The 26,686-nt window shown below is 44.1% G+C and overlaps 1 protein-coding gene across 4 annotated transcripts in view; it reads right to left on the bottom strand.

The window, feature by feature from the left end:
- The window catches only part of LOC111869467 (protein tyrosine phosphatase type IVA 1), a 100,298-nt gene that overhangs the window by 72,074 nt on the left and 1,538 nt on the right, over window positions 1–26,686 (bottom strand). The window contains exon 1 of one of the 4 annotated variants that reach the window (XM_023861034.2): window positions 4,940–5,028. The exons of 2 other annotated variants lie outside the window; for them this stretch is intronic. The gene's annotated coding sequence lies outside the window, so the exon portion shown is untranslated. Of the gene's footprint in view, window positions 1–3,123; window positions 3,173–4,939; window positions 5,029–26,686 lie in introns of those variants that run through there. One more of the 4 variants, XM_023861035.2, reaches the window with a different exon arrangement.

Raw genomic sequence — 26,686 nt, 5'->3', positions numbered from 1 at the left:
TCATCATAATCACCCGGGGCAGGTACAATAGGCCAATCAGTGGCCGCCGTGCCGAGTGGACCCAATTGGACTCCACCCCCCCCCACACTAAACGAATTAAAAAACTTACAGACCTTCACGAACTTCGGTACTGCAAGCATAGAGCTAAAAACAACTCACCAGTGTGATCTTTTCACTGTATTTTCGTAAATACCACCAACATGGCGGATGTTTTATGTGCGAGCGACACTGCAGGAGTAATGTAGGACCCTGGAACTTTGTATAGAAACGTAACTTGAAAATACATATATATATATGTCATATGTTGACACGTTACTGGGCAACGACTCTGTAAAAACATTCCCGCGACAACGAATACGCAGGCAGAAATCGGATAACTTCCGTTGCTATGCAACGCGCTGTAGCTACAATACAGGAAGAGGTGATTTCTATGTGGTTCGCATATATCCACTGCTGGGCAACGGATGTTTTCTACGGGTCTTCCTCGAGACTATATAAGAAGTCCATTCATAGAACGTGGAGTGTGTCCCGTGTGGAGGCGGGGTCGAATACCTCCACCGTAGCCCTGCGAGTCGCAGAAGGCGACGAAAACGGAAGTCTCGAATCAGAGACAGTAAAATATGGGCCTACGGGTGTCGGACCCTAGAATGATTACGCTGGCGAGGACCACGAGCAATTGTAAACGACAGGCCCATTCTCTAGTAAGAGACAGCGCCCCACACCAACAAACCCGTAACAAAAATGAGGTCGTATGCCCCAGATGGGTTCTTTATTCCAGGGCAGACAGGCCGACTGACCGTCGGTAGTAAAATAAGACTCAGAAAGTCAGTTGTAGAACAAGAACGGGTCCTCGGCAGTCAAGGAAGAAGGGTTTGGCTGAAGAATAATTGTTAAGTTATGCTGATTATGAGATACTGTACAAGAAGGAGTTAAAAAATCGAATCATCCAATCCAAAACCCCGTTATTATTAGTCAAAGTGCCATACACGTGATAGGGGAAAGTTAGGCAAGATGGCGAACTACCGTTACTTCGCGCACGGCACCGCGAGATAGCAGTGGACAATATTAATTTACAAGAAGAATCAAATTGCACCATTTGACGTCAGCCATAAACCACTTCTGTTCTGATCAGATGCTACAGTGAAGATAAGCTGGTATCTTGCTAGTCTTGATATAACTTTTCCTCTTTGTTACATAAGAATTATTCACGAAAACATTTCTAGAATAGATTTCAATATTTCATACATACGAAAGGCACATATTTGGATTATACATCCGCAATAAATAAATCCTGAGGCTTACAGACGTATCCACATTCATATATTGTATTAGGTTACGTGTGACGGGGTAAGACAAATTTCGGATTTGTCTTTCTCCAAGCAAGATACTGTTTCTGTCAATGTTCATTCTGAAGAACACGCGACAAAAATTTTTAATTATTAATTTATTACTCTTTGTAGATATTTATACTTATGGAGCTGAGCCCTTCTTGAGAAGCCAAATCTGCAGCTACCTAAGAATTTCCCAGCGTTTTATGGAACCCGAAGGTTCATTACAGTGTTCACAAGAGCCAAATCAAATCAATCCAATCCATCCCATTATATCGCTCTAAGATCCATTTTAATATTGTCCACCCACCTAGGGCTCTTTTTTATCGCTAGTGGGGTGGGACTAAGTCCCTTGTACTGCGGCCACTTCTGGACTATTGTACCAGCCCCAGATGATATGTGAGGGTGATTGTGGAGCAATTGGTAGAATGAAGATTGGCAGGGGAAACCGAAGTACTCGGAGAAAATCTGCCCCAGCGCCACTTTGTCCACCACAAATCCCACTTGACCAGACCCGGGATCGAACCCGGGCCGCTACGGTGGCAAGCCAGCGACTAACCGCTTGAGCTATGGCGCGACCCAAAGTACAGCTTAGATCTTAAATTCTTCCATCATCTTGTGAATAAACTGACAATCACACTTAATAAATTATGCATCTCCTTTCTCAAGAGGGAAAACACAAATGGCTTATATTTAGTCTATCTCACTAGAATTCTTATTGTAGGTTGTACAAACATCGTTCTAACAGCTGAAACATATACTGTTCTGGCTCCAGTTCAGTGAAAGCACAAGAGTAAGAACGTTTCCCAGAGAATAACATTACGTTCCTAAAATTAGGAACTTACGAACACCGTTTCCATGAAAACTCATAATAAGTTTAAAACGCAAATAACACTTCTAGGCCGTGCTGCCTGCAGGGCACGAGGTAGCGTAGTTGGTTGAGGCACTATGCTACAAGGCGGAAGGTCGCGGGTTGGATTCCCAAATTCACTGCATTTTTCAATTGACGTAACCCTTCCAGCCGTACTATGGCCGTGGGGGAGTACCAGGAATCTTCCTGGGGGTAAAGGGCGGCCAGTGCGTAAGGCTGACCTCACCGCCATCTGTGAGCCGACTGTCTACAAAATGTGGAAGCCTCGATGTCTCACAACCCTATAGGCCTCCACGGCCTGTTACATGAATAGCTCTAACTTTTATACAAGGTTATTCATAAGTCCCTGAAACATTTTGAACATTTACAATAAATAAACTACGCAACGGATACCAAATTTGATTATACTGAAATAGAGATAAACTCACCAAGTTTTTTTTACATAGTTAACAGATGCTCAATGTGTCCACCTTTGCTGATACGCACACATCTATGCGACCATCCATTTCGTCCCATACCCGTGTCAGCATATCACGGTTGACCAGAGACACAGAAGCAGTAATCGGGGTGCGAAGATCCCTGAGATTAGCAGGCAATGGAGGCCTTAAACTTGGAGAGATTCATTCTCTATCGGCGTAAGAATTACCATGATCCGATGCATAGTTCATTTATTGTGAATTTTTAAAATGTTTCACGGACTTATGAATAACCTGTACAACAGAACATAGTGACAACTACTTAGCATCCAATAGCCTACTGGTTATCTAAAGTCTGTGACACGGGTAGATTCATTATATGACTATTGTGTTTTACATCGTCTGTGATATGTTTGACATTACGACGTTTCGGAAACTTGATCACTATCCTTATCATATGTATATATTCAGAAACAAACTGAGTTCTTTTTAATCAAACGAAACTTACTTATTCGGAGTGAAATCCGTGATTCTCCACCGCTACGTCTGAACAGGGACCACTGATACCCACTGTCTGATGCCACTGGTTAAACTCATAAATGCGTCACAAGGTTCGGACAGGATGCTTTAACTAGGGTCTGATGAAATAATGGACGAACTGCAACGAGGGAGCTAGTGCTGACTTGGCCAACTAGGTTTCATGGCCTTTTTAACTCACAGATCATGTCCGTGACAAGACTTGCTTTTGTTCAATGGATGAAAGAGAATGCATGTCAAAATTAATGGTTTCCACCTCTAGCTCGAATGTTGCAAGTTAAGATAGAGCGCGAAGCCTTCGGAATTACGAACGGAAAGAAATGGAACAAGTAAATGCACTTTACGGAGGCAAGGAACTACGACACTTTCATTATGAGATGGGCAAAACATTTTTACTGCCCTGCTTAAATCACTATGACTTACGATGTTTGCAGTTTCAAATAAAATGTGCTGGGAGTGTTATCGAAACTTTATATACAAACACTACCGTCACTACACTTCGTTCAAAACAAGATACAATTGTATGAAGGTCATAAATCAAACACGAAACAACAAAAATATTACACGTGACGCGGCCCTCGTGCTGGGATGAGAGTATACAGCATTCTGAGGGCCTTATATGGTTATAGCATAAGACGAAAACACTGCGTCTTGGTGGAATATCAGTCTAGTCCATACTGAGTGGAGTGTCTGGCTTTCCCGGTGCTCTATGACAGTGGAGAAGTAGTTTGAGCGAGCCAGCGACCCAGAGAGCTTATGCTGGTGGAAGCGTAAGCTCCTGGTAGGGCCACCAATGCAAATTATACTCGGAGAAGCGTACTAGTTATGCAGATTTCTCAAACCTCCTGTAACTTCAATTCCTGTTCGGTCCAAACATTGCCCTCAGCACCCTGTTCTCAAACACCATCACAGTCTATTTTCCGCCCTTAATGTCAGAGACCAAGTTTCACACCCATACAGAACCACAGGCAAAATTGTGGTTTTGTATATTCTAATTTTCATGTTTTTAGACAGGAGACGAGAAGACAAAAGATTCTGGACTGAACGGTAACAAGCATTGCCCGAATTCAATGTCCTCTTAATGTCCTCCTGAATCAATTTTGATTTGTTACTGTGTTTCCTAAATATTTTATCTGTGCCACATTTTCAAAGTATCTGTTAGCTGCGATTGCGTGACACACAGTCCAAAAGACAAGACTGAAGAAGATACATTGCCCAACACAGGAGATGCCCTGAGACGCAGCACTCTGCTAACGCTACGTGTTGGTCGTGGTACTGGTTGCACAACAGGAGGAGGAAAAGGACGAGGAGGACGAAGAGGAAGAGTACGAGGACGAAGAGGAGAAAGAGGAAGAGGGGGAGGACGAGGGGGGACGAGGAGGAGGGCGACGACCAGGAGGAGGAGGAGGAGGAGGAGGAGGACGACGACCAGGAGGAGGAGGAGGAGGAGGAGGACGACGACGACCAGGAGCAGGACGACGACGACCAGGAGGAGCAGGAGGAGGACGAGGACGACCAGGAGGAGGAGGACGACGACCAGGAGGAGGAGGACGACGACCAGGAGGAGGAGGACGACGACCAGGAGGAGGAGGACGACGACCAGGAGGTGCAGGAGGAGGAGGAGGACGACGACCAGCAGGAGCAGGAGGAGGCGGCGCAGCAAAAGCAGATGAACATTCCGTTATATAGCGATGAACTGTGCGTCCAATCAGCAAAGTCGACCATATAGAAGTCAGTTTACGTGCTACAAGGCTCGGGCTGATCTGTAATTACGTTCGTAAACTTACCTAATGAGAGGGAACATAGTTCGATCACCAGCAGTAAATATATACGTCGTAGACTGAAGATGTCACTCGCAAGTCCTTCCTCGAAATTATAAAACCTTTATGCGCCACACGCTGTCAGTCACAAATATTCACTCGCAACAAAAACGGAAACTGGTTAAGTTCACTTCTGATCAAAATCACTGCTAAATAATATACCAAGATTTCATGTTTCTTCTCTAAGCAAACACGTTCTTCACTGTCATTCTTCTCGCCAAACACGAGTTCTGCGGTGAAGATCCCAGTGATACCAGACTTCAACAATTCCCACGACGGACTCCTTTACCATCTACTCGACATTTGGACGACAGACAAGTCTGTCATGGTTTATTTATAACGAGTGATACTTCCCTGGCATCGTCAATCTATTTACAGTTGTGAATGCCAAGCAAATGTTTGAAGTGTTAATTACTGATACCTGTGGCGAAAGTTCATTACTAAGATCCTACTGTCCTAGGCCATGCGTACTGACCCCATTTACCAACCTTCGGTCTAAAGGTCCGCGATAACCGATTCGTTGTATCAACATCAAGTGGCACATAGTTTGAGCTTACATACACGATGTTGACGGTCTCGAGGGTGGCATTAAGAGATTCCAGAGTCCACCACAACCCCTTTCGTATCCGGCGGAAATATGAACTAGCAACATGATTCTCGAAATAATATGCGTTACACTACTACCCAGGAATCAGCATTCAGAAACCACTTCTACTTGATCTGAGGTTCTGGGAGATTTCTGAAGAGTACTCTACCTTCTCCAATGTATCGCCGTGTAAAAGGTAGTGTCCCTGTGCTTAACTTTTAAGCACTGCGCCATGAAGGCGCATGGGGGAGTGTATGTACAGATCCACATTTTCTTGACCTCGAAACTAGTTGGAGGTGAGTGGTGAGTGTAACACCGTAGAAAGTTACCTTCTTAAAAATAATTATTTAAATTAAAGATTAACGATAATTCAGTACTGTGACGAAAGTACATGAACGTGAATTGTATTGGTGTTTTGAATGCGTCACTTTTCCCCTTTAAGACCAGACAACAAACAACCAAAGAAATGTAAGATTTGAGGTTTTCACGACGGTGACTATGAAGAAAGCAGTCTTCTGGGATTTGGCACCGTGTATATGTGGTGTTAACCGACGTTTCGGTTGTACCGGTTCTCACAGTCTCTTCGCCTGCGGATTTATTTTTTCCTTCTACCCTGAAGATGGAGGCGATACGTTCCTCCGAACGTCGGTTAACACCACATATACAAGGTGCCAAATCGCAGAAGACTGCTCTCTTCAACCAAAGAAATATTCAAATTGCTAAGTTTTCAAGTTTTAAATCATCACATCTCACAGACCAGACCTTAATGATTCCACGTTCCGTTTTGGGTTTCGTTTATAGGCCTAATCGAAATAAAATTCCTTCTCTCTTTCTAAACAGCCGTGTCATTCGCCTTCTGGACTTCTTTTTGTCTTTCGTCCCTTTCAGACGCAAGAATCCAAGGTCGTGGATTGGTACGGGGGTTCCAGCCGCCTTTGAGGTCATTACGCCTCAGTCGGTCGGCCTTGGATGTTGCCGAGAACAGGGAGTGTGGTCACACATTGTTCCCGAGATAACTCACTACCAACCAAACGCAGACATCCATGTCTGAATTCTTGAAGGTACGCGTTCGGACCCCGAGAACGAGGTAAGAACCAGTTCAGTCTGAGCTTCTCAAGTAGGTGACAGATGAGTCCGGTCTTCTGGGTCTTAAAGCCGTGTAGTTCGGAAGGAGTCGGGTGTTTCGGAGGAATTATCGCCTCCTAGCTTCAGAGTAGGAGGCCAGGTAAGTAAGATTCAACAGAAGCAGGGGGAAAGCTTAACTCTGTCTGCTTTTCTGGGCTTATCTCCCCGGATAGAAATCCGACGTTGCCCACTGGATAGGCTGAGTGGGCCCCAAAAAGCATCTGCCTCTGCAGGATATCGAATGCATATACCTCCGTTTTCTAGTCCGCAGCCTGGTCGCTGAGTGAGCTGCCGCGGATCCAAAATAATTACCAATATCAAAATGTTTAATGTAAATAAATGGAAAACGACATAGAAAACAGCGCTGGAATACGTATTGTCACTTTTATTTCCTTTGGTTTTGGGTGGGAGGCAGCATTTATTGGGAAATGAATACTCGTCATAAAAGGAAAAATAAAGCCATACCGTTGACGAAATGTCTGCACAGTCGGGTAACAGTTAACTTGCAGCCCCGAACATTTATACACGGACTACACACGTAGACACCGAAATATTAAGCACTGCGACTGTCTACGGACTAGATGACCGAGAGATCGGAGTTCGATTCCCGGTAGTGCCAGAATTTTCTTCTCCATATCGTCCAGACCGGCTCTGGGGCCCACACAGCCTCCTAACCAATGAGTATCGGGGGTAAAGCCGAAGGGGTATGAAGCTGACCACTCACATCCAGTTAGTGCCGAGGTCAGAAAATGTGGATCTATACATCTACTCCCCCATACGCCTTCATGGCGTAGTGCTAAATTAGTTCAGTTAGTTAAGCTTTTGGTAAATGCGAAAATGGTGAGGTCCTTCAGTTAAGTTGGTAAGTACGAAAATGGTGAGGTCCTTTAGTTGAGTTAGTTAAGCTTTTGGTAAATACGAGAATCGTGAGATCCTTTAGTTGGTTAAGCTTTTGGTAAATACGAAAATGGTGAGGTCCTTTAATTAAGTTAGTTAAGCTTTTAGTAAATACGAACATGATGAGGTCCTTTTGTTAATAGAAATTCCTAGCAAAGAAGGCTTTCTGCTTAATTACGCAACATGTCATGATGAGGGCGGAAGTAGAGGCATAACTCCACGTATTGGCATCTTTAGCCTCGGGGAAAGAGAGTCCGGTACCGAATGGAGAGAGGCTGGGTGGGCCCCAAAGCCGGTATGGACGCTATGCTTCAAGAGACAATTTTTGCGCATGCCGAGAATGGAACACCGATTACCTGGTCGTCCAGTCTATGACACCATCACTGTGAAAACCTGAAATGTCATACTACACCACTCTTATTCCCAGAGGGAGACCCTATACATCGTACTGTATTCAGAATACCTGTAGTCTAGACAGACACGTAAGCCAGCAGGTACAGATGGAATGCTGGCTATTCGTTCGCCGTGGGAAGGGGCGCCTCGCCTTACCGTAGTTTACAGCCATCAATTTCTTGAAAAGGAAATATGGAGGGCAGATACAAATACCAACTTTCTTTACAGAAGAAACATTCCCTACGAAAACATTTTTAATAAGAGCAATAAAGTTTATATTTAAGTTCGATCTGAGGTTATCACAACGGTCGTAACGCGGCATATTTCGAAGTCTACAGAAGTTTCGGAGGGACCTATCGCCTCCATCTTCAGGGTTATTTTTGGAGAAGGCCTCATGAGCTAGAAATTTACTTAAGGAAAGGGTTGGTTTCTTGCTTGGCTTACTCTCCGAGCATGGAAATAGTGACGGACTTCTACCGAACTACACAGCGGTACAAACATTCCCTAAGAAAAGGTATTCATATTGAAGTGAAATCGGGATAGCTCAGTCGGTATAGCGACGGGATGTGGGATGTATTACCAGCAGGGACAAGAGATTTTTCTCTTCTCCATAACGTATTACTTGTAGTCACGAGTTGTGTGGGGCAAATAAATCCAATCATCCAATCCAAACGCCGTCCAACACACCAACTTACGCGATAATATTCACGACAGACAAACAATTTAAAGGCTACTATTTTTTTTGTTAAATTTTCCTTATTTTCGACGTTGATTTTTTCTTTTTCAAAAAATCGGGAGGACGGGCTAAATGCCGGGATATTCTTCCATCCTGCCAGGGCCCATTAAGTCGGTTCAGTGTAAACAGGGCTTTCAGTCTGTTGCACCCACTTCTTCGTCCATAATTACCCCCCATTAAAGTACAATGCCACTGGACATGAATCACAACACAGCCAAGAGTCGTTAAAAGGCTTGGTAAAGGGAAAATCTGCAACTCCCTCAGCAAATTCAAAACTATTTCTAACATATTTCAAGCTTGTATCGTTTAAAGCAGTTTCACATCTTCTGAGTGTTAACATCTCGGTAGAAAGAGGCAAAACGACCTTCTTAGCAGTAGATGGGATGCGACTATGACGCAGAAACATTACACATCGAGGCCTGCTTTCGACATATTTTTCCACATTCACAGGATAGCTGTCTCCAGCACACCTGTCAGACGCAGAACACAGAACAAGAGTAATCAAATGTGTTTATTGCGCAGAGGACACAATGTTTGGCGTGTTATTTTAAACTCTCTTCATAGTTTATAAACATGCAAAGTCTGTATTTGTTCGCCGCTCATAATACTACACAAGCAAGCAAACAAATACATTTGTGAAAGGACTACCCAACCGATACGTTATGACAACAAAGCGTAAACTATCTTAGTGTAATTTTAAAGAGGACTGGAAAGCTTTCTACTCCAGAACATAGCACAAGCAAGTTCCAAAGGCGTTCTTGAAAAGTATATTAAGTAAAGTAAAGCAAAGTAAAGCTATCCCAGTAAGAGGCCGTGGAAGCCCATAAGGTTGTGAGACGTTGAGGCTCCCACATTGTCTAGACAATCGGCTCAAAGATGGCGGTGAGGTTATCAGCCTTACGCGCCGGCCGCGCTTTACTCCCCAGGAAAATTATTTAATTAATTCCTGGTACTCATTTGTGTTAAGAGGTTGAGTCAACCACACGGCCATAGTGCGGCTGGAAGGATTAGGTCAACTGAAAAAAAAATCCAATGACCTCTTCGGGACTTTAACCCGCGACCTTCCGGCTTGTAGCATAGCCCCTCAACCAACTACGCTACCGCGTGCCCCAGAAAAGTTTATTAAGATTACTTAAAACTGAGAATGTTTACATATTACTAAAGGTCTCTAACGGTCTACGGCATCAACTGTCTTCGCTCGCTAGGAAGCTCGGATGGTGGGTTCGAATCCCACACAAGGCATGTATTGTTGGTGTGTTTGTGTTGTCCCGTGTTTAGGTAGAGCCCTTGCGACGAGCTGATCACCCGTCCAAGGAGTCTACCATCTGTGAAAATGATCATGAAACTGAGAAATCAGCCTTATGCTCCAAAGTGGGGGCGAAGAGGTAAAAAGAAAGTCCCTAACATCGAAAAAGCCGGGATAGCTCAGTCGGTATAGCGACTGGCTACGTGCTGAACAACCGAGGGGTCAGAGTTCGAGGCTCGATAGGGTCAAGAATTTTCCTTTCTTCACAGCGTCCAGACTGGGGCACACCCAGCCTCCTATCCGATGAGTACCGGAGGCTCTTTGCGGTAAAGCGGCCGTGGCGTGAAGCTGATCATTCACCTCTCCAACTAGTCCCGAGGTCAAGAAATCTGCAAAGCGCAATGCTTAATTAGTTACGCACAGGGACAACTTTACCTTCCATATCGAATTTCAATTTATCGCTGGAGAGAGAGCCCCCGTTACGAGCAGGGTGTGCCCCAGGGCCGGTCTAGATGTTGTCGAGAAGGCAATTTCTTACCACTGTTGGGAATCGAACCCCAGTTCCCATCACTTCACTTGGTTTCATGCATTCCAGATATTTCCCATGAGTACTGCAAGCTTCGAGTTACAATATCAGATGAACGGTATAAATTACGAAATGTATTATATGTTAATTTCTTCCCCTCGACACGGACAACACAGAACACACCGTTCCTCTGTTGCTGTACCATTGTTGCGTTCGTGTCTGTTGCTGCGGGAACGTGTTTACCGAACCGTTACCTTGAAACGACGCTGGTATATTTGCTTATCTCGCGGCCGTTACATAGTAACGGCTCTACACGCTACAATATATTGAATAATTTACTCAGCAAATGAACAGGCTGTAAATGTATCGCCTGGAAATCTTACTTGAGAGGCGCGCTCTGTGAAATCACCAGTCATGTCACCTTTGCCCTCGCTTCTATCATTGCACACTTCAAGTTTCAATCTTATCAAGGCCAGACTGCAGCCGCCTCATCACTATGAAACAGTCACTCCAGTCCCACTTCTTCAATTACTACTGACCTTCGCCTTGCGGCAACGCTGCAAATATACACGCACATCATCATCACCAATTTTCAAATTCAATTTCATACACATGCAACTGATCTCAAAATTAAAATAAACTCTCATTTGATGCGACACGGATTGCATTTAAAACGTAGAGTCCAACAATTATACTGCTGTTGCGTGTGTATTAGGTGCCACGGTAACGTTTTCTTTTTACCGAGCCGTTACCTAGCAACGATACGCAGGTATACAGACACACAGATTAATGGGAAGGATGGGGTCTGGTGCCACGAATACATACCAAGTTTCATAAAGATTGGTTCAGGAATTCCNCCAAATGGGAGGGGGGGGGGGGGTGAGACAGCCAAACACAGACAGCATTAATTTGATATACCAAAAAAAATCACAGTGGCCGCGCGGTCTACGGCATGCTATCTTCGCCAGCTCAAGAACTGGGATCTTGAGTTCAAATCCCACTCCAAGCACGGCTGTCTATATTTGTTCTGTGTTTGTGTTCTTCTGTGTAGGTAGCGACCTCGTGTCGGGCAAATCCCCCATCCAAAAAATCCTACCGACTGTCCATAAGGTTCACAATTTCAGAATTCTGAGTGGGAACAGGTAAAAGGCACTAATCCGTCAAGTTAGAAGAAGACCAAACATCAGCAGACTGTAAGAGCTCTTAGGCAAGATTTCCCGTTCATAGCACTGAATCGTTCATTGTGTCTGTACGTGGTTTTCTTACGGTGTTCCGTCACTTTTTTATTGCTAGTGGAGTGGGACTAAGTCCCTTGTACTGCGGCCACTTCTGGCTTATTGTACCAGCCCCAGATGATAGGTGAGGGTGATTGTGGAGCAACTGGTGGAAGGAAGATTGGCAGGGGAAACCGAAGTACTCGGAGAAAACCTGTCCCGACGCCACTCTGTCCATCACAAATCCCACTTGACCAGAAACGGGATCGAACCCGGGCCGCCGCGGTGGGAAGCCAGCGACTAACCGCTTGAGCTGTGGCGCGGCCTCGTTCCCTCATTGCTTCAAATGGCCAGCAGCTGTCCAGGATTATAAAGTGATTGCATATGGTGCTCAGTTAAGGCAGAAGAAGTATAATTGACTGGCTATGCAAACAGACACGTGTATGTCCTTTTCCCTCGCAGAAAGGAAAGGTCTGCAGAGTGGTAGGACTTTATGATACCGTTCGTTTGTCTCCTGCATATCCATATGACCAATCACTTCCTCGTGCTGCTGACGTCAGTTCGCGAAATACGTGGCACAAAAAATGGGGCGATGTCAGGCACGTGTATACACACCACTGGTGAACTTACAGTGGGTGGTAACTCTGAAAGCAGCTAACGCGAATATATTCTTGGCAACAGTCGTACTGTCTATTATATATGAATAACAATAACCAATTCTCCAATAAAAGTTGTCCTTGTGCTTAACTAATTAAGCACTATGCTATGTGGCAATGGATGAAGAGACCTATATTTTCTTAACCTAGATAATAGTTGGAGTTACAAGCTTGACGCAACGGCTGCTTTACCCCGTGGAAAGAACCTCCGGTACCCATTGGATAGGAGGTTGTACAAGGAATGATCAATAAATACAATTACCAATCTAATCCCCGTCTTATGTGTCAACCATACACATGGCAATATCATCGTGCGGTGGAAATCTTAGTAAAAAAAAATAATTGTAAAGGATTTTGAAGGAGCTAGCCATGGCCTCGTTTGAAGAATGACCTGGAAATTTGCCTGGAGGGACTGCGGAACACCTGCGTAAACCTCGGCCGAAATTCGAACCGGTCAAATCCCAAATACAAGTCAAAAGTGTTACTTCTTCAGTCAACTTGCACCTGGGTCCAAATATCGACCATTCTTATTGAGGAATTTAGTAAATTTCCTCAGTTACTCCATATAATTTAAAATATGCCAGTATCCACATACACGGTTTTGGAAATTCTGTATGATTTAATAAAGATGCTTTCATAATGCGTACCTGATATGGCGAAACAGTTTACGAATTTTTATCGTGACTGTACAGGAACATTTTATGGCGTACTGCACATGTAGAGAGGCTGTAAAGCTATTTAGGTTTGTACTGTCACCGTACGGCCTGATAGGGACCTGCAACAGTGTGCAGAACTGCACTTTTCGTGACTGTACAGGAACATTTCATGGCGTACTGCACATGTACAGAGGCTGTACAGCTATTTAGGTTCCTGCCGTCACCGTACAGCCTGATAGGGAACTGCAGCAGGGTGCAGAACTGCACTTTTCGTGACTACAGGAACATTCTATAGCTTACTGTAGTTGTAGAAACGCTGTAAAGCTATTTAGGTTCCTGCCGTCACCGTACAGCCTGATAGGGAACTGCAGCAGGGTGCAGAACTGCACTTTTCGTGACTGTACAGGAACATTTTATAGCTTACTGTAGGTGTAGAGAGGCTGTAAAGCTATTTAGGTTCCTGCTGTCACCGTACAGCCTGATAGGGACCTGCAACAGTGCGCAGAACTGCACTTTTCCTGACTGTACAGGAACATTTTATAGCTTACTGTAGGTGTAGAGAGGCTGTAAAGCTATTTAGGTTCCTGCTGTCACCGTGCAGCCTGATGGGGACTTGCAATACCGTGCAGCACTCTACTTCTCTATGAGAGACAAGGCTGAGGAGTCGCGAAAATGTATGTACCATTTTAAGGGGACCGGTATTACAAGCAAGACAGGAACACAGGCTATTTCCGCGGGTATAGCAGAAGGAGGTCTACTAGCTACACGCTCCTCCGTTATCCGTTACAATGGCTTCCTTTTCACCGCGGCATGGCGCGTCCCCAGGTTGCGGACGGAGGAGCCGTTCTTTAGATACAGAGGGTAGCTGCGACTATGCTGAATACGTTCCAACGTAAAGCCGAACGTCTTGTTACGATCTGTTGCACAGAAAAGAGCATGGCGAGATGAGAAGTACATGAATGCAATACTTAACTGGAAAACCCGAGGGGGGGGGCGACTATTCGAGAGAACTAGGCTTCGATGGGAGAAGAGTACTGAAACTGATATTAATGAAATGGGGCACGGAGATGTTGACTGGACTTATCTGGTTCAGGATTCGATCCACTGGCAGGCTCTATTAAAAATGTAATGAACATTAAGACTTCAGCGAAATGTGAAAAATTTATTGAATAACATGGCTACTGCGAGCTTCTCAAAATGGATTCTCCTACCCCGCAACAACTAAGAGAAAAGCTGAGGGATTTTCAGGAGAAATCGGCCCACAGTTAAACGGGCATTATGCATTCCTTAAAAAGGAGAAATCGGCCCACAATTAAACGGGCATTATGCATTCCTTAAAAAGGAGAAATCGGCCCACAATTAAACGGGCATTATGCATTCCTTAAAAAGGAGAAATCGGCCCATAGTTAAACGGGCATTATGCATTCCTAAAAAGGATAAATCAGCCCACAATTAAACGGGCATTATGCATTCCTTAAAAAGGAGAAATCGACCCACAATTAAACGAGTATTACACATTCCTTAAAAAGGAGAAATCGGCCCACAGTTATCTACAAACTGTTTCGTATCTAACACAGATGAGCTTATGCAATACTGCGAAGAGGGAAAAGGACGTGAAGCAGCAATTTCAGTAATCATAAACTGAATTTATTTTTGAATTGCCAGATAAGACAAGATAGCTTCCATTAATAAAGGGCGTAACTGTACATCTGTGATCGAATGCACGTACACGTTCTTTGCACATTCCATGTGGCAAACGTGAACCAACACGCGTCGAGTGTAATGAAGAAAAATAAAACAATTCAACGACGCTTTCTCATGTACACCGGTCTGATGGTGTTCGAACGGAATGATAACTGCGAATGATGAACCCCAAGATAGGTGGCCCGCTTTACGATACTATGCAAGCAACACAATTTAAGGTAAAGGTAGGCTGTCCCTGTGCTTAACTAATTAAGCACTACGCCATGAAGGCGTTCGTGGGAGTCGATGTATAGATCTACATCTTCTTGACCTTGGCAGGTGAGTGGTTAGCTTTACCCCCCAGGAAAGCGCCCCCGGTACCAATTGGATAGGAGGGTGGGTGGACCCCAGAACCGGCCTGGACGACATGGAGAAGTGAAAATTGTTACCGCCACCGGCACTCGTAGCCAGTCGCTATACCGGGTCAATACACGTAATATAACTCCTCCTACGTATTCTACACATCTGCTATTGGATATTTCAAACTGCGAACGCTCCTTTATCTCATTGATTAAACCACAACACCTTACCACGAATCAAAGTTACTTCGATGACACATTAATCTGAAATCTCACAGCAGCACTATAAACATGAAGATAACTAAACTAACTCCGGGGCCTTAGTCAGCAAGCTAACTATACCGACCGAGCAACCGCTGCTTGTCGGCGAAGTTAGTGTCAACTTTAGCGGATAGAGGGTGTCGTGTGGTCAGCGCAACGGATCCTAACGGCCGTTAATCTCGGTTTTCTGGACCGGAGCCGCCATTTCCTTGAAATAGCTCCTCAATTATCCTTACAAGGCTGAGTGGGCCCTGTTCCAGACCCACCACTTCTCAGAAAATCTGGTAACGTCGGGAATCGAACCCGGGACTCTGACCACTAGACCACAGAGGCGCTGTTGTAAGCAGCTGTATATAGGTCCAATAAATTCTACCATTAAATCCCAAACCCCGTCTTATTAGTCACGCAAACCCGGGATACGTGACAATATAATACTGACCAAGCTGAATAAACGGTAGCAGAATACCCGCAACAGCCTGTAGGTCCTACTTGTACGTAGTATATTATTGCCTCATGCACGCCTAATTAGTTACAAAAAAACGCCACTTCCTCTGCAGATAAGTGGAGGTCTTTACGTCAATAGACAACGTGATTTGCGTCGGTCCCGCGTATAGCTCAATAACTTAACTGCCACAGTGACGCTGCTCGTAATAACTATCCGGTCACCACAGCACCTCAGAACTGTGAAACGAAAGGAAGTTACAAACAGAAACGTACTCCATCTTCAAGAATACATTTCCTATATTATATCTGGACCAAATACGGGTGAAATAATAGGAGACTGGAGAAAACTTCTTAATGAGGAGCTTCATAACTTGTACTCCTCGCCAAATATAAAATAGAACGAGTAAAGGGCGATGAGCTTGGCAAGGCATGTAGCAGGCAGGGGGGAGAAGAGAAATTCATATATGGTTTTGGCGGGGAAGTCAGGAAGATAATATTAAAATGGATCTTAGAGGAATAAGATAGTGTTCTGGACTTGATTAATCTGGTTGAGGATTAGGACCAGTCGAAGGCTCTTGTGAACACGGTAATGAGCATTCGGGTTGTAGGGAAATTATTGAGTAGCTAAGCAACTGGTGGCTTTTCAAGGAAGGCTCAGCTCTGAGGAATTCTATGACATGTACGAAGTTAGCTATTTGTTCCCAATTAGGTAAGATGATTATAAAAATGGCAACAAGTTGTGACACTATGGGATTCTGAATTACATCTTACAATTACCAATTCGAGACACCATTTATAAAATTTCAGATGTTAAACTATAACTTCGATCCAGTTTACGATAAACATGATTATTGGAAAGAAGGTAAAGGTAAAGGCAAAGTTGTCTCTGTGATTGAACAACATTCACGTCTTGAAGATACACAGGTAAGTGGAGGTACTGTATCGTTTTCACGGCGGCGACTATGAAGAACGCCGTCTTCTGGGATGTGGCGCCGTATAGATTTTGTGTGAACCGATGTTTAGAAGGTACGTATCGTCTCCATCTTGACTGTAGAAAAATCCGAAAACACTCTTTTCGACTGGTGGCTCAGTTTGCAGCCACCTGTTCACGCTGGTTCCTCGCTCGCGGATTTTTCTGCTCTGAAGATGGAGGCGACACGTTCTTCCGAAGCCTCGGTTGACTGAGCAAAAAGAAAAAGTCTCACTGAGGGCAAAGGAAAAGACAAATTTGTCCCTGTGCTTCATTAAGACCGACGCCATGAAGGTGTATGGGAGAACAGATGTAAAAAGTAAAGCTATCCCTGTAACAGGCCGTGAAGGCCCATAGGGTTGTGAGACGTTGAGGCTCCCACATTTTCTAGACAATCGGCTCAAAGATGGCGGTAAAGTTGTCAGCCCTACGCGCCGGCCGCGCTTTACTCCCGAGGAAAATTATTTAATTAATTCCTGGTACTCATTTATGTTAGAAGCTGAGTGAACCCCAGGGCCATAGTGCGGCTGGAAGGATTAGGTCAACTGAAAAAAATCCAGTAACCTCATTGGGACTTGAACCCGCGACCTTCCGGCTTGTAGCATAGCTGGGGGAAGAGATGTATACCTCCACGAATTCTTAACCTCGACATCAGATGTAGATGATTCGTCAGCTTCACGCCCTGGTTGCTTTACACCAGGGGAACAGCCTTCGGTACCTACTGGATAGACGGTTTGACCGCCGTCAAGAAGACAGCAGTTTCTTGCCCCTGCTAGGAATCGAACCACGACTACATACCTGGATGTCCAATAATGGATGTTCATTAAAATATTTTACAGTTTGGTTAAGGATGACGAAGGGGGAGATTATCTGCACTGTCCCACAACTGTGGAACATGGAATGGATCGAACGCATTCTATTCGAAACTGAACGACGGTAAGGGTCAAAGGTCATCGCTTCCATGCAGCAACCTGAACCCCTCCCCCCTAGCATTCTTGGTCTTGAGAATGCTTCCTATTCCCACACCCGCGGAGGGGGGGAGGTGGAGGGGCAAAATGCATTTAGTAAAGTCGTTAGCCTGTATTCTCATTCTGCAATGCCGCAGCGAGGAGTCCAAAAACATATTTGTGCAAAAACAGGCAAGGAATAAATCTAGTTTCTTAAAAAATAAACAAAAGAAATCCATTACGAGTCAAGAGCCATCAAAAACTAACACAGGCTAGATCTTGAAGAAACGGAGTTTTAAATTCTTTATGGGTTTACGTAAGCGGGAAGGCACAAGAAATCTGCAACAACAAAAAAATTAAGGAAATAAGTGTTTCGGAATCTCTGGAGTTTCTCCTACATTTCAAAATCTTGGTCTTGTACCTCACTGGGAAGATGTTTCAAAATAGGGTCTCATCTGACACAGTATTACGAAGAAATATTAAAATTCAGAAATCTCGTCTTCTGAAAAAAAAAACAAAGGTACAATTATCGTATAAAAACCGACACTGCTAAAGGGCGGCTTATTTCCCTCGTTATTATCTTCACGCCAACTCAGAGAGTACAGAACTGTCGACTGTATCTGTACAACATAAACCACTTGAAAACGTACGATATTTCAGGTCTGCACTTTATCACTTTAACGACACGTTTTTCTTGACTACACACTAACTAAACCTAACTTCATGGAGCTGAGCCAGTTGTGCAGCTACTCAAGAATTTCCAAGCATTTTATGGAACCCGAATCCGTGTTCACAAGAGCGCTCCACTGGTCCCTATCCCGAGCCAGATCAATCCACTCCATCCCATCCTATTTCTCTGATCCATTTTAATATTGCCACCCACCTACGCGTTGGTCTACCCTGTGGTCTCTTTCCTCCTGGCTTTCCCACCAATATCCTATACGCATTCCTCGTCTCCCCCATTCATGCTACATGCCCCGCCCCCCTCATCCTCCATGACTTGATCATTCTAATTATAGTTGGAGAAGAGTACAAGTTATGAAGCTCCTCATTATGCAGTTTTCTCCAACCTCCTGTCACTTCATATCTCTTCGGTCAAAATATTCTCCTCCACACCCTGTTCTCAGACACCCTCAGTCTATGTTCCTCCCTTAATGTCAGAGACCAAGTTTCATACCCATACAGAACCACAGGCAAAATTATAGTTTTGTATATTCTAATTTTTATGTTTTTACACATCAGATGAGAAGACAAAAGGTTCTGGACTGAATTCAGTGCCCTTTTAATTTCTTCCTTAATCAAATTTTGATTTGTTACTGCCGTTACCAAATATCTGAACTGTGCCACATTTTCGAAACATCTGTTAGCTATCTTCATGTCATGATTTTGCCCTGCATTCCACACACAGATAAAACCAGCATATGTCACTGACTTAACTATACACTTCCTTATGTAAATTACGTTTATCGCTCTTGGAGACGTATGGGTAGAGGCGTTAGACAGAAGCAATATTCTACTTAGAAAAGGAATACTTTTCCCACAAAGGATAAAACTATCCTTGTAACAGGCCGTTAAGGCCCAGAGGGTTGTGAGACGTCGAAGCTCTCACATTTTCTCTAGACAATCGGCTCACAGGCGGAGAAGTTGTCAGCAATACGCGCCGGCCGCCCTTTACCCCCCCAGGAAGACTCCTGGTACTCATTTCTGTTAGATGTTGAGTCGACCCCAGGGCCGTAGCGAGGCTGGAAGGATAAGGTAAATTGAAAAACAAAATCGATCTCATCGGGACTCGAAACCCGTGACATTCCGGCTTGTAGCATAGTTCCTCAACCAACTACACTACCGCGTACCCCAGCGTCTACAACACTACATGTCACTAGTGAGCAGACTAAACAACTGTGTGGCTTTCGTGCTGTTCCTATACTACAGATGTTTTGGGTACCTAGTATATTTAATCTTCATAAGCACACCATTCAGTCTCTTATCAACCGGTCTCATATGCCTGTTTTATGCTATGCACGTGTGAGTCCCTATCACAGTCTCAGAGCGTGCAAACTGTATATGACACCTTCCACTTGAGGCGTCGGGTACTGCAGTCTGTTGCCATGCAGACAGCATGCAACATGTTGACAGACGCATGACCCCCCCCCCCATCAGCAATTGCACCGTTAGTCCTGAAATAAATTCCTATACTCCACACACAGCACAACTCCCAACCCAATGGTACGCTACATCTCTTAGGCATGCTATCCCTGAGCATAATTAAGCACCACGCCAAGGAGACGTCTGGGGGGAATGGAGGTAGAGCGCCATCATTAACCTCTTCACTACATGGAGATGAGCGGCTTTGCCTCCCGAATTCACTGTATAGGAGGCCAGACAGGCCCCTGCGCCCATCTGGACGCTATGGAGAATTCTTTCCCCTATCGGGAATGACCCCCAATTCTCGGGCATGCAACCCGTATCCTAGTCGCTATATCCCGGCTTCACCCCACATTTAGATCTGGAAATTTAATAAAGTTGCAAGTCTCCGTACGCGTATAACTTCCAGGAGAATTACACTGGCCTTAAACGAAAGCCCCTCCACCTTAAACACGATCAAACTAGAAATCAATTAAAGCGTAACATATAATCAATATGATTACACAATTTACAAAATTCTTCGTCAGTCATGCGCCACAAAGAGTTCTACCATCCGGGATGTAACGCCGTGTAGCCCACTGGAAGTCAATAGACGTTTCGGAGGAACATATCGCCTCTATATTTAGTGTCGAAGAGTGAGACAAACAAGAAACCAAACTAGTATGAAACACAGCAGCTGTTTGCTGCCTGCTTCTTGCTGCTTTCCTGCTTGGCTTACTCTTTGGCCCTGATCATGGAGGCGACATTTTCTTCCGAAACGTCGGTTGACTTTCAACGGACTACACGGCGTTATATCCAAGAACTCTTCATAACCACCGCTGTGAGTACCTTTCTGTTCCAACAATTTTGTATTTTTATATAATAAAATTGTTATAAAGTAAATGTACTCTCTTTATACGTCTTAGTCCTTTAGTCCAACTCTGAAGACAAGCAAAAGAAAATATCAGGCGTGTCCCAAACATTAAACATTAGAAAACAGAAAATCCATGTCAAAGTTTCCCAGACATTGCATTTCCACCAACAGTATAGATTATTTGTGCATAATGAGGAGCTTCATAACTTGTACTCTTCTCCAAGTATAATTAGTGATCAAGTCAAGGAGGATGGGATGGGCAGTTCAAGTAGCACGATTTGGGGGAGAGGAGGAATTCATATAGGGTATTGGTGGGAAAGCCGGAAGGAAGGAGACCACTGAGAAGACCAAGACGTAGGTGTGTGAACAATATTAAAATTTTAAGATTTGAGGCTTTCACGGCGGTGACTATGAAGAAAGCAATCTTCTGAGATTTGGCACCGTGTATATGTGGTGTTAGCCGACGTTTCGGAGGAACGTATCGCCTCCATCATCAGGGTAGAAGGAAAAATATAAGAAATCCGCAAGCGAAGAGACCGTGACAACCGGTAAAAGCCAAATCCCAGAAGACTGCTTTCTTCAATATTAAAATTGATCTAAAAATAATGGGATGGGATGGATTGGACTGATGTGGCTCAGGATAGGGACCAGTGGAGGGCTCCTGTTATCACGGTAATGAACCTTCGGTTTCCATAAAATGCTGCAGAATTGGCGGCTTCTCAAGAAGGGCTCAGCTCCATGAGTGAGTATAGATTATTTATTTCTTGTTATTACGGTACCTTCTGAAGTACCGAAAATTGGCCGCATACCTGAACATCGCCGAGGGTTGAATTATTTACCACCAGTACGGAAATTCCATCCCAGTTCAAGCAGAAAATCTAGCAGACCGCTAACACATATAACGTACCTGTCTTTAAACAGAATGAGTCACAACCCATAACCCACGCGCCCTAAGTTCACAGTGACTCAGCGATACGAAGAAAACAGACAAATTTACTATGTACATAAAAATTACTAATGACTAATATTTCGTTTATTCGAATATATATATTTCAATTACTTGCACCATTTAATATAACTCTCCAATAACAAGATGTGACTAACAACTTCGGGGAACAAAAAGCCGTGGAAGATAGAAAATTATGCGAAAACCAAAACTGAGGAGCCATAACAGGCCTTTGGTTCAAATGCTTGATAAAGATGACGAACTGATAAAACAGCGGCCGCTAGATAACTGGAACGAGGGTTCCAATCCCTCCAGGGGCATGGAAGTCCGCGTTTCTCTGTGTTCTGCAAGGCTACCTTGCGTAGGGCTGATCCCTGCACAAATCCTACCAAATATGTGGTTATTTTCCTATATTCTGAATATATAGAGATCATGGGACACGATCCGTAAAAATGAATAATGTGGCGTGTAGGGAGCATTGTGGCATGTAACCCTTTGCCAGGCAACGACCGCCAAATAATCAACTTATACAACGGCCGTTATTAGGCAACATAGGAATGGCGTTTTCTGTGCTGTCCGTGCCGAGACGTTAGAACCAGGGCAAATTTGAAGGTAGAGGACAGTTCGGGAACCCACAGGAAGGGAAACGTCCGGCGTTGGAAGCCGATGCCAAGCAACGGCCAGTGAAGACTGTAACAGACTGAGAAGACCTAGTATGTCCTGTGAAGTGTGTAAAACGGTGTGAGCACAATCCTAACTTGTACTTACGAGATGCAAGATTCCAGTAAATCCGATTACCAATCAGTACCCCGTCTATGATCACTCTAGCACGTGACAATACATGAATCAAATGAACACTCGAAAATTATTTGATGGTCTCCAACGTACCGCAATGGAACTGTGGGTATAAACACAGAGTAACGTATTCATCACATCAACCCCTGATGATGGAAATGGAGACGGTCTCCGAAACGTTGGATGATAACTCCGTATTCACACAGCTGATGGCCCGGTAGGCCTTTGCTACGTATTTGAGGGCGATTTTATAGGAAGTACACCCTAATGTGGTCATCGTGGTTTGGTACAGCTTACATTCAGGGCGGGAGGCTAACTTGCAAGCTCCTTGGGGTGTCGTGGCGTGGAGCTTAATTAAGCACAGGAAGAACTTATCTTTGTGAGCCGTGGTAGCGTATTGTGACTAGGCTACGGGCTGGACGACCGAGGGGTCGGAGTTCGAGTCCCGGTAGGGTCAAAAATTTCTCTTCTTCATATCGTCGAGACCGGCTCTGGGGTCCACCCAACCTCCTATCCAGTGGTACCGGGGGCTCTTTCCCCCGGGGGTAAAGCGGCATGGGAGTGAAGCTAACCACTCACCTCCAGCTAGTGCCGAAGTCAAGAACATGTGGATCTATACATCCACTCCCACATACGCCTTCATGGCGTAGTGCTTAATTAGTTAAGCACAGGGACTTTACCGTTGCAACTAATCACATAATCACGTCGGACTGAAATGGGATGACGGTGCAAAATTATTTCACATTTAGAAAGGCAAGATTCCTGACCGTCAGGAACGTACCTAGACTTCCTTTGGAAAACCCAAAACCCCTTCCTTCACAGCAGCGATTATCAACCAGTGTGCCGCAGGAGTTTAGGGCGGGGATTCGAAAAGAAGCGACAACAAAGTTGAGGAATAAAAAGAATCGCCGAAATCCATGATAATCTTTATTTGTAAAAATTATGCAATGATCAGAATTTTACCTACTGAACTATACAGTTTTACTGCTCGACTTGTTAATGACACAATCTCTCCTTTAAAACAATTGATGGTGTGCCCTGACAATTTTAGCGCCTTGTTCCGTGTGCTGTGAGCTGAAAAGGGCTGAAAAACTCTGCTTTACAGAGACAGCTACCTAAGAACTATAGACTGCAAAATAGAATGGAGGAAGGGCTAAAGTGAAATTTGCACTTCTTAGAAATTCTAAATATTGATGATTAGATGGGCAGAAAATCTGTTTAGCATGTACATACAAAGGACAAATGGGTGGAGAGATTTGTGTGTAAAGACTGGTACAAAAACGATAATCACTCAGAATTACTGGGTTCTTGGACTTCCTCTGGGTTTTGGACTTTTTCCATCGTCCTGTATTCCAGAGTATAGAAAACACGAAGTTTCGGAAACTGGACGAAAAGAGATCCTGTTTCCGAAACGTCGTGTTTTCTATTCTCTAGAATACCGGACGAAGGAAAAAAGTATAAAAACCCAGTAATTCTGAGTTATACACCATCGTCAGGGTCCTTTAGAATTCACTTAACAATAATCATGATTCGATGCAGCCAAAATGAAAAGGTTAAAATACTGTTATGTATGAAATTCAAGGTAGACAAGATGATAGGTCGCTAGGTTAAAGGCGTCGGTCACGTGTAAATAAACATGATTTTGTCGGTTTCGTAAAGCAGCGGTCGACTTACAGGGGTGGGTAACTTCAGGATTTTCACTGTACATTTAAGATTCCGAGAACTTATATAGTACGTTATTCCTAAGTCCGGAGGCCTCGTTTGAAGTGGACGAAGATGGTGCTTCTACGCGTTAGAGCTCGGCTTGTTTGAAGAAGGCAACATGTCCGCGTTTCGGCCATTGGACATGTTCCGCTTTCGAACTAACCGATTCAGCAGCATCAGATGTATTTACTTTGGCCTTTCTGGTCTACTGGTCAGAGTTCTTGGCAAACAGATCCAGAGGTCCCGGGCTCGATTCCCGGCGCTACCAGATTTTCTGAGTAGTAGGTCTGGAACGGGGTCCACTCAGCTTCGTGAGGATAACTGAGGAGCTATTTCAAACAAACGGCGGCTCCGGTCTAGAAAACCGAGATTAACGGCCGTAGGGATCCGTTGCTCCGACCACGAGAGACCCTCTATCCGCTAAAGTTGGTACTAACTTCGCCGACAAGCGGCGGTCGCTCGATCGGTACAGTTCGCTAGAGACCACGGAATTTAGTTTTAGTATTCAAACAAGGTAAAGTAACAACGGAAATCAGTATCCTAATGTCTAGTAAGAGATGTAAAACAATTACAGGGACGCCTACAATCACATTAAAAAAACGCCAACTCGTGAAATCAACGGAGTAAAAAATTATAATTATAGTGATCACGCCTGTCCTCACGCTGGTTCCTTGCCTAGCTTACTTTTCTAGCGTGAAGATGGGAGACATGTACCTCCAAAACGTCAGTTGACTTCCAGCGGACAACATGACGTTATATCCGACGAACAAAAACCGTACATAACTACTGCTGTGGCAACCCCGGATCCTACATAAAACACTGGGTTTACCAAACTGTAACGTGCTTCGCTTAACAACGTGTGTAGAGGAAGCTTCGACAGCAAATCTGTATTTACACTACCACAACATAAAGCCAACAATGGTTACCATGGAGACTCTTGCTCCAAAGAGCGGCCTGACCGAAAGTACAGTAAAACTTGGTTATAGCAACATCGGTTTCTGCGACACCTTGTCTATTGCGTCAAATATTCAATGGTACGAACTAATTCCTCATAAAGCAACTGTTTTTATACCTTGCTTAGTACGACATGCACAAATGCATCAACCTCGTATGTAACGTCATTTTCATTCCTGAATTTCTCTGATATGTACATTGAACGTAATTTAGAAAGTGTGTATTGGGCAAGTAACAGGAAACAGATGAAGATAACTGATTACTGTACTCGTATCTAGGTACAGTAAGGCACAACAATTGATGTAATCTACTGTAATTTGGTGAGTAGGCCTACCTTTAATATACAGTATTAGTGCGGTGTGTATTGTCAGTGAAAAGTGCTGTAATATGTCTTTGATATTACACATTTGGGCAATTCCACGTTAATGTTACGTTAGTCTGTACTTAACTACGTATTTCACTAAAAAATGCAACATTTTAACTCGGTTTTTGGTAGATTTTTACGTGACTAACATAAGGCTACTGTGGAAGTGCCCATTTCGGTTACAACGACATTCGTTTATAACGACACTATTTTTAGGTCCTTTGATGACGTTATAACCAAGTTCTACTGTATTTCCAACAATGCAGTACGACCCCTGGTATGGTCAAGTCACGTTTCGACCGACGGTCAATCAATGTCTTAGTGTCGAATCAGTTACTGTTTTGTCCATGTGAGGGGCCCTCTGAGGAGAAGACGGGTCTGTCAGTAATAAGTTAACTGCCAGTATGAACATAGTATTTACAGTTTACATGTTGTTATATGGTATAACACGATATATACAAGTCCTCTGTCACTCCAGGCTGAGGAGAGATACATCATGCCCTATCTTAAGTAACTCATGTTACAACGGCAGTTTAGTCACTTAAACGGTCGTATACTTGACTGCCACCAAGTTTAGGCCTCTTATATTTTCTGCGTCCGTCTTCGCTTCGTCCAATATTGCGAACATATGCATTTTCATAATTTTCTGCCTTCTGCTTGCTGCTTGCATAATTTTGTTATATAAACGTATACGTAAGGAAGTTTGAAAGCCATGTGCAAATAACGAACCGGTGTGCACGTTGCAGAACCTTGCTTTGCATGCGCTACAATTTCATTTGACTGTTATCTGCCGCAAATTCCCAGGCGGGGCTAGTATAAATCATTATAGTCCTAATGAGTGTTTTGTGGAGAGTCAATTTAATGTTGCCGGTTAGTCGCTCACTTCTGAATTGGGAATACAATCTTATAAATGTTCTGAATGCCTTACGCTTCAATCATCTCTACGTGCAGAAAGACTATACCGGGATATTTTACGCTATTTACAACTAGAATGTTCCGTCCATTCAGTGTAAGATGAGACTTCTACGAGAGAAGTAGATCCCCTGAGTCCTCTCAATAATTTTAATGTACCAACGCACATACCACCTTTTTAATTTTTTTATTGCTAGTGGGGTGGGACTAAGTCCCTTGTACTGCGGCCACATCTGGCCTATTGTACCAGCCCCAGATGATAGGTGAGGGTGATTGTGGAGCAACTGGAGGAATGAAGATTGGCAGGGGAAACCGAAGTACTCGGAAGCGCCACTTTGTCCACCA

The sequence above is a fragment of the Cryptotermes secundus genome, unplaced genomic scaffold, assembly GCF_002891405.2.
Source record: "Cryptotermes secundus unplaced genomic scaffold, Csec_1.0 scaffold1771, whole genome shotgun sequence".
Taxonomy (NCBI): domain Eukaryota; kingdom Metazoa; phylum Arthropoda; class Insecta; order Blattodea; family Kalotermitidae; genus Cryptotermes; species Cryptotermes secundus.
This window is presented reverse-complemented; position numbering and strand designations above follow the sequence as displayed.